The sequence below is a fragment of the Camelus ferus genome, chromosome 4 (assembly GCF_009834535.1).
Source record: "Camelus ferus isolate YT-003-E chromosome 4, BCGSAC_Cfer_1.0, whole genome shotgun sequence".
In the NCBI taxonomy this organism is placed as follows: domain Eukaryota; kingdom Metazoa; phylum Chordata; class Mammalia; order Artiodactyla; family Camelidae; genus Camelus; species Camelus ferus.
In genome coordinates, this window is record NC_045699.1 from 17,634,595 (window position 1) to 17,640,439 (window position 5,845).

Here is a 5,845-nt window from a genome sequence, read left to right on the forward strand (position 1 = left end):
TCACGAATTGGGTAGCTTAGAAAAACAGAAATGTACTGTTTCACAGTCTGGAAGGTTATGCCTTTCTGCTAGTTTCCCTGGTCACCAATGAGCTCACCTGACATCAATTCCTCCTTTAACTGATAAATTCCCTTCCCCGCCCCCCCCCCCCACCATGTCCTGCCCATCATCCTCTGCCACTAGAAGTTTGAAATCAAGGTGTTGGCAGGGTTGGCTCCTTCCGAGGGCTGTGAAGGAGAATCTGTTCTGTTCCTCTTTCCTAACTTCTGGCAGTGTGTAGAAATCTTTGGTGGTCTGTAGGAATCTTTGGTGTTCCTTGGCTTCTGCTGCATCACCCTGATCTCTGCCTTCATCCCTATAGGCCTTCTCCTGGTGCACGTGTGTGTGGTCAGACCAACCAAGATGGCCGTTCTCTTGCTCTCTGCACATCCTCTGCTTGACCAGTGCCTGCTTCCCCGACACCCTACTCACCTGACTGACCTTCCTACATACTTGCCCCAGGCCCCAGCTAATGATGGTTCTAACTTTGGAGCAAAACATCTCCACCATAATAGCTTATCCAAAGGGCAACGAGGGGCACGTTCTTTGGGCTAGTTTCCCTGGTCACTGGTGAGCCCACCTGACATCAGTTCCCCCTTTAACTGCCCTCCCTGCTGCCATGTCCTGCCCACCCTCTGCCGCACACGGCGGAGTGTTGCTCCAGAACTTTCCTTCAAACACATAAGACCCTCCTCCTTCATTAAAATATTGACATCTCTGTCCCAGACTCCCAGCTCTTTCTTCAGTCTAGAAGCTGAGCAAGCAGAAGACTTGTAGGCCTGCGGGCGGCAGCCCACTAGCACGTCTGTATCTGAATTTTTATTTTTAATAAGGATGCCAGTCATATCGGATTGGGGTGCCCACCCCATTCCGTAAGTGACTTCATTCTAACTTAACTAATTACATCTGCAACAACTTTATTTCCAAATAGGTTCACACTCCCAGGTATTGAGGGGTTAAGGCTTCAACATTTAAATTAGGTGGGCACCCAGTTCAATACAGAACCCAGAAAAGATGAAACCCCTCTTTGTCGTCTCCCCTAGGTACTACTTTGTGTGGGGTGGGAGGAAGTTTATCAACTTTTCTGTCAGGTTTTTGCCTTGAAAGAGGGTCCCTCCTTCCCACCTCAGCATCCCCCAGCTGCAGTAGACAGGGGCACAGGCAACGTCAAATTTCCTTGAAATGCTGCTATGAAGCCAAGATGAAAACCAGTCAACTAAAATCCCATAACAATCTTCAAAGGCTGTTAAAATCATCTCTTCCATTGTATTTGCTGTAAACTTTACAAATAGTTTAAAAGACAAGAATATATTTGGTGAATGGGCCTCAGAACGGTTGGCCTCTCTGTGGACCTTAGCATCTATTAGGGAGGGAGACAACATTCAATGTCAGCTGCTTCCCCCAGGCTGCAACTTGAACCCTCCTAAAATCCAACACAGTTGAAGCCCATGGATTCATTTGCTACTGTACCCCCAACCCTGAAATGATAAATGCGGTCTGCAAGGGAGATTCATTTTCTTTCTATTTACTTAACTTTGTTCTTATTTCTTAGGGCCTAATAACGTTGGATTTATTAGGCCAAGAGTGCTCAGTTCTCTGGGCTACATTATAATACTTTCCATGATGATCAACCAGGAAGGTTCCATTTGTAAATTGCTTCATCCTAAACCCTTGGTTTCACCCAAAGGTCAGTTGTCCTGGGGAAACATGTGTGAAGGAATGTGGTGGACAGTTCCATTCTGTATCCACTGCCTGTACTGGACTTGTTGAGCACAAGGCCTGGCCTACAGTAAGAGCTCAAAAATGGAATCTGGTTTTTTCTCTTTACAGACAATTGCCATCTATTTTTCTCTTGCTGAAATATGGGAGCCTTTATTACAAAGCACCACCATTTTTATGCCAAAGTAGAATTCCTTAAAATTTGCACAAAATCCCAGGTAGCTCAAATATTCTGTTCTATGTCAGTAAAAATAACAGCACAGTTGACTAGCTAAGAAGACAGAACTTAGCATGAAGACATGGCTATCTCGAATATATTTTTAGAGAGACAAAAAATGGGCTGGACCCTTCTCTTGTCTTATGCTGACTCCACGTGTAATAGTTTCTGTTTTCCATCATATAGTTTCACAGACATTGTCGCCTGAACCCAGCCAGCCTCTCACTGGAAATCTCTTTAGGTTTGGTGTCCCACACTGGACTTCTAAGCTGACCCTCACTCGCCATACCCTGGTAGCCCAGCCAAATAAACACCACAATGAAAAAGATGACAGGAACCCAGCATTCTACTTTTAGATGTCTTGTCACAGGCAGCTGTTACCAGTTCCTAATGAGCCTCTCTGTCCCCTCTTCTGTCTTGCTTCCCTCGTTGATCATCACTAGAATAGAAAAACACAGGCAACCCACAGGCTGAGTGATTGAGAGGCACGGAGACAGGACCAAAAACCCCTTTGAAGCTTCTGAACAAGACGATGGACTAGCAAACCGTGGTAACTCCCAAGGACACTTCATCTCACTCATCAATAACACGTTTTCACCAACAATTCTAACAACTCCCCTGATTTATTTCTTCTTTTTTGTCTTTTGATTTGCTGAAAGTGGTAAATGGTAATAACCCAGAGAAAACACTAGCAGAGGGAAAGAGTGGGAGAACAATTTACGGTTCTGGTTTGTTGATCTTAATAAACTCCTGTCATTGATCACCTTGGACAAGAGCCCCTGTGGAACGCATTGTCCAGCTGTACTTGGCTGTGATACTAAGAGGTCACCTACCTGGTTGTGTGTGAGTCACATTTTGCTTCCAGCAGAGGATGGCCTACCAGTGATATTGCCCACTGTTAACTGACCAAAATAGGAGAAAATATATTTTCGTAGGCTTTCCCCCACGTCTGATCATGCAGTAATAAGGTGTGCAGGTGTTCCAAAGCAATGATTTCCCTCTGGGCCACAATAACTAACCTAGGAACGCACCATCTAGTCCCAATACCCTCTCCATGGATCACATCTTTCTCAATATAGCATTTAAATTCCCCAAAATAAGCTTGCCAAAGAGCAGATTAGAGATCCGAGCGCTGAAAACCTGAGTGATTTACTCTAAGTCAAGTGGTTAATAAACATCAGCGGCAAGATTCAAAGATATGCAAAACTTTAATTGACTCAATGATACTATTCAGTAGTTCTTCATTTATTAACATTTATTATCACACATTTGCATGAGGGACAACCGAGAAGCCTTAACTGCCTGCACGTTAATTCACTATTCATTCTACCCGTGTGAATTGGATAGCTTGTCATATGCCAGAGATTCAAGACATGTTGCCTGCCTTCTGGGAGCTCAGTCTCACTGAAGAAGACAGGAGGCAAGATGCTAACCGTAGTCACAGAGGCAGGAGAGGGTTGCTGACGGGCAGGAACGGAGGTGACTCCTTCACGCCCATGACTAGGTTCCCTATCTGCTGAAGCAAACAGAAGCGGCGTGAGCCTATGAATTTCAGTTCTATCACTCGATGATTTTCTATTTTATCTGGTTTCCACCTCTCTTGAAGATTATAATTAAATGTAAAGGACATTTTCTGCTATCTTAAAAATAGATTTAAAGGAAAAGGTTTGGATTAAAATGTATCTATATTTGAATCCTTATATTTAGAAGTCAACACTTGTAAATTGTGTGACTTTGGACAAATTTCTTTTTTTTTTTTTTTTTTTTAAGACAGAATACTTCATTCAAATCCATCAGAGAAGTGGATAGCTTGGGCCTGTAACAAAGTGTTGTGTTTTAAAGCATAGGTCAGTAATTGTCTATGAGAGTATACACTGCTACATAAAAATTAACTGATCAGACTACAACTTTTCAATGTTTAAAACAGAACAAGCTTCCCTGTAAAAGCAGCACCTTTGTGACATTTTAACTTGAGTATTCCTCTCCTTCTTCCTCTCCTTCAACAGAATCTACACTAACCTCCTCATAATCCTTCTCAAGGGCAGCCAAGTCCTCACGGGCCTCAGAAAACTCTCCTTCCTCCATGCCCTCACCCACATACCAGTGAACCAAGGCACGCTTGGGACACATCAGGTCAAACTTGTGGTCCAGGCGAGCCCAGGCCTCAGCAATGGCTGTGGTGTTGTTCAGCATGCACACAGCCTCCTGTACTTTGGCCAGGTCTCCACCAGGTACTACGGTGGGAGGCTGGTAATTAACATGAACTTTGAAGCCAGTGGGGCACCAGTCCACAAACTGGATGGTATGCTTGGTCTTGATGGTGGCAGTGGCAGCATTGACATCTTTGGGGACCACGTCACCATGGTACAGCAGGCAGCAAGCCATGTATTTACCATGGTGATGGTCACATTTCACCATCTGGTTGGTTGGTTCAAAGCAAGCATTGGTGATCTCTGCTACACAAATCTGTTCATGCTAGGCTTTCTCAGCAGAGATGACAGGGGCATATGTGGCCAGAGGGAAGTGGATGTGAGGATAGGGCACCAGGTTGATTTGGAATTCTGTCAGATCGACATTCAGGGCTCCATCAAACCTCAGGGAAGCAGTGATGGAGGATACAATTTGACCTATCAACCTATTCAGGTTTGTGTAGGTTGGGCACTCAATGTCGAGGTTTCTATGACAGATGTCATAGATGGCCCCATTGTCTACCATGAAGGCATAGTCAGAGTGCTCCAGGGTGGTGTGGGTGGTGAGGATGGAGTTGTAGGGCTCAGCTACAGCTGTGGAAACCTGGGGGGCGGGGTAAATGGAGAACTGCAGCTTGGACTTCTTGCCATAATCGACAGAGAGACGCTCCATCAGTAGGGAGGTGAACACAGAACCAGTTCCCCCACTGAAGCTGTGGAAAACCAAGAAGCCCTGAAGACCTGTGCATTGGTCAGCCAGTTTCCGAATTCAGTCCAAGACGAGGTCAATGATCTCCTTGCCAATGGTGTAGTGACTGCAGGCATAGTTATTGGCAGCATCTTCTTTGCCTGTGATGAGCTGCTCAGGGTGGAAGAGCTGGTAGTAGGTGCCGGTGCAAACTTCATCAATGACTATGGGTTCCAGGTCTACCAACACTGCCCTCGGCACATGCTTGCCAGCGCCTGTCTCACTGAAGAAGGTGTTGAAGGAGTCGTCTCCTCCCCCAGTGGTCTTGTCACTTGGCATCTGGCCATTGGGCTAGATGCCATGTTCCAGGCAGTAGAGCTCCCAGCTGGCATTGCCAATCTGGACACCAGCCTGGCCAACATGGATGGAGATGCACTCATGCATGGCTGCTGTTTTGCGGCTGCCGAGCAGATGGTGGAGAGGAGGAGGAGAGGTTGCTGCTTCTTACAGCGCGACTCTTAAGTGGTCAATGTAAGAGAACCTGCCCAAATTTTTTAATCTCTCTGAGATTCAGCTTCATTCACTTTAAAAATGGGCTAGTGAAATGATCTATTGCTTAAGATTTAAGGCGTGAGATATTATATTTAAGTCCCTGGCACAATTCCTGATACATAGGTATTGCCAGACAAATGTTAGCTATTGTTGCCATTGGTTACATCAGATATTCACCTCTATTCAGACACAGATTAAGCCCCGGTAACAAGAAAATACATAAGACTGAGTCGAAGAAGAAAGCTAAAGTTTTCATTAGCACACATCTACATCATGTTAAATACAAGCTGACTTTCATGCTGATTATAAGCAGGAGTGAAGGAATTGATGGTAAAAAGAAGAAACAATTCTACAATTAGAATTTCCTGGGTACCTTCAAAGGCATTCTTAACACGTAAGAACTTGAGAGTCATCTTTTCTTATCACTAGTAAAAAGAATTT

At 44.8% G+C, this 5,845-nt stretch overlaps 1 pseudogene; it reads right to left on the bottom strand.

Annotated features, from left to right (window-relative positions):
- Window positions 1–3,718: 3,718 nt before the first annotated feature.
- LOC116663383 lies at window positions 3,719–5,296 on the bottom strand (annotated as a pseudogene).
- Between the last annotated feature and the right edge of the window lie 549 nt (window positions 5,297–5,845).